The 2,630-nt window shown below is 48.0% G+C and overlaps 2 non-coding genes across 2 annotated transcripts; both read right to left on the minus strand.

Annotated features, from left to right (window-relative positions):
- Window positions 1–424: 424 nt before the first annotated feature.
- Window positions 425–496, minus strand: TRNAG-UCC (transfer RNA glycine (anticodon UCC)). The gene has a single exon. It is a non-coding gene; the product is annotated as a tRNA-Gly (tRNA).
- Window positions 497–2,281: 1,785 nt separating this feature from the next.
- Window positions 2,282–2,353, minus strand: TRNAG-UCC (transfer RNA glycine (anticodon UCC)). Its single transcript has one exon. It is a non-coding gene; the product is annotated as a tRNA-Gly (tRNA).
- Window positions 2,354–2,630: the final 277 nt, after the last annotated feature.

Consider the following 2,630-nt stretch of genomic DNA (forward strand, 5'->3'; position numbering starts at 1 on the left):
CCGCCCATTGAATTATATCTCCGCATTTACGCTGACGATAACGAGATGACCTCGTGCACCTGGCGGTACGGGGCGATGGTGACCGTCTCGGAGGAGGTCCGTCGATCACGCCTTGTGCCGGCGTCGGTTCGTGTTGCGCGCGCGTCGGGCCGCCGGTCGGCCGGCACCGCGGGGCCCCCGGAGTGCTGGCTAAGCGGGAGCAACGGCCGTCTGCATGTTGAAACGTTTATATGCGAAATATGCTAGTACATAGGAAAGATGGTCATGTGACATGTTTGAATACCGGTGCGGGCGATATGAGAAAGACCAAAGACTGGGGCGATGATGAGTTGATAGTCCGTTAACCGCTCGCCTCCCTCTCACCGCTCGCGCGGTGACCATTGGCGGGTGAGCAGTGTGCTGGGCTTCGGTTTAAAACCACGCGTGCGATGGCCGGGAATCGAACCCGGGTCATCTGCTTGGAAGGCAGCTATGCTCACCAATATACCACCATCGCTTGCATTCGTCGCAAATGCTACGTGTAACGGTCAACAGTACTTGGTTTTCCTCAAGAAAGCAAAGTGAGCCAGTAAGTGCCAGATGTAGTTATTACAGGCCGGTCTGTCGTCTGATGGTGTCGGAATCACCGCCTCAACGCATGGTTGTGTATGCATGTGCCTTGGATTCATGGTTTGTGACAATGGATTGTCGCACGGTCCTTGACACTGCATCGCTATCAGCAAGTCACTGTTTCGTCCCGAGTATTGATCTCCACATTTGTTGGGTTTAGTTCAAGGTGTGGTGTCAGGCGTGGGGATAGTCTCAGCTCTCCCATTGAACACACTGTTGACATCAGAGCCGGGCTCATGGTGCATTAGCACAGCACTAGCTATGATGCTGAAATTGTCTACCGCATTATGGGCGCGGTGCGGTTCTGACTGCCGATAAATGCCGTCTTTACTGTTATGGTCCTTATGGTTTGGCATCTCTGATAGCAAAAAGATCTGCTTCGAGGCACCTATTCTAGCCATTGTCTCGTAACAACTGTTAGCCATGTAAACAAGAAATACGTTGGCATCATCGCAAATGGTTTTAAAAGACGTCCCAAAATGACGTCTTAAGACACTCATATACCTTCCAATCACCTGAAGATACGTCCTGGTATGCAAAGAACGTCTTGAAGGTTTTTGAGGCAAAGGCCGTCTTCAGCGTCTCCAGAGGGCGCCGAAATAACGTTTTGATGTCACATGAAAAATAGGTCCTCAAATCCTGTCTCAAAAGTCGTCTGGACGGAAGCTAAAAAAGAAAAGAAAATGGCGCTGTAACCTCTTGTTAGCCTCTTGTTATCGCGTCTTAAAATTCATTCAGTTGAAAACATTACGTTACGGTTAGGGGTATGTTCCACAATTGAAGGTATTCAAGCAGGCATCTGGTATACAGAAACATGGTTATGAGCACCTGTACACTTTCGAATGGAAAAGACTGCCCAAGACAAGACGATTTCTGAGTCAAGCAGATATCCTCCGCATTGCATTATTGGCTACTTCGTCGTACTTTTCATAACATTGACTGAGAGAAAATTGAAGACTGTCATGTCTGGAAATAGTATTCACGAACGTCAGATAAAAGCGACCAGACAATGATAAGTTGCTTTCGCCTGGATCACCGCACAGCCAGTGGAATAACAGGATTTCAGTGACGTTATTATTGCTCCATGGATGCCTGGGTGATCTTGAACTAGTCTTCTCGAACTTGTCTGCACATGTTCGCGGGCGTGTAGCTGAGAAACTTGGCAGGCTCAGGTCTTAAGAGCAGAGCTGTAAACTGCACCAAGTGATCTCAAGATGGGTATGCACCTAATGGTGCAACAACTTTTCCCTCTCCTTTAATGCCTGTATCTGTGTGAAATCTGTGTCAACCATTCCAGATCGACACAGCATCACATCATCGGCGGCAATGGTTGTGGGATGAAGCATGGATAGTGGTCAGAGACATGTGTGAACAATTTGAAAGCTGTCGTGCGCTGTTTATTCCGTGTTGTTGCATGGTGCATCCACTTAAGTACTGCAAACGACGCATAAGAGCTTCCGTCTGGTTTTTGAACACAGGTTAGTACATGGCAGCGATTGTAAGGCCTTAAATAGTGTCTGTACTTATGCTGCTGAAGCTGCGAACACTTCTTATGCCCCTGAAACATCAAGCACATTTTACTCTGTCAGTGCGGAGCATCAGATGATGCATGCAAGTATACAACGCAGGGCCTACGGTCTACTGAGATCAAAACTTGGCTCGAAACCATGCGTGCGATGGCCGGGAATCGAAACCGGGTCAACTGCTTGGAAGGCAGCTATGCTCACCACTATACCACCATCGCTTGCAATCGTTGCAAATGCTGCATATAACGGTCACCAGTACTTGGTTTTCCTCAAGAAAGGAAAGTGGGCCAGTGAGTGCCAGACGTAGTGATTACAGGCCGTCATGACTGGAAATCGCATTCACGAAAGTCAGATATTAACGACTAAATACTTATATTTTGTCTTCGCCTTGATCACCGCATAGCCAGTGGAATAACAGGATTTCAGTGACTTCAGTGACTCAGTAACTAGAGACTTGTGTGAACAATTTGAAAACTGTCGTGCGCTGTATATTCC

This window comes from Pollicipes pollicipes, unplaced genomic scaffold (assembly GCF_011947565.3).
Source record: "Pollicipes pollicipes isolate AB1234 unplaced genomic scaffold, Ppol_2.1 Scaffold_6686;HRSCAF=7923_pilon_pilon_pilon, whole genome shotgun sequence".
NCBI classification, from domain to species: domain Eukaryota; kingdom Metazoa; phylum Arthropoda; class Thecostraca; order Pollicipedomorpha; family Pollicipedidae; genus Pollicipes; species Pollicipes pollicipes.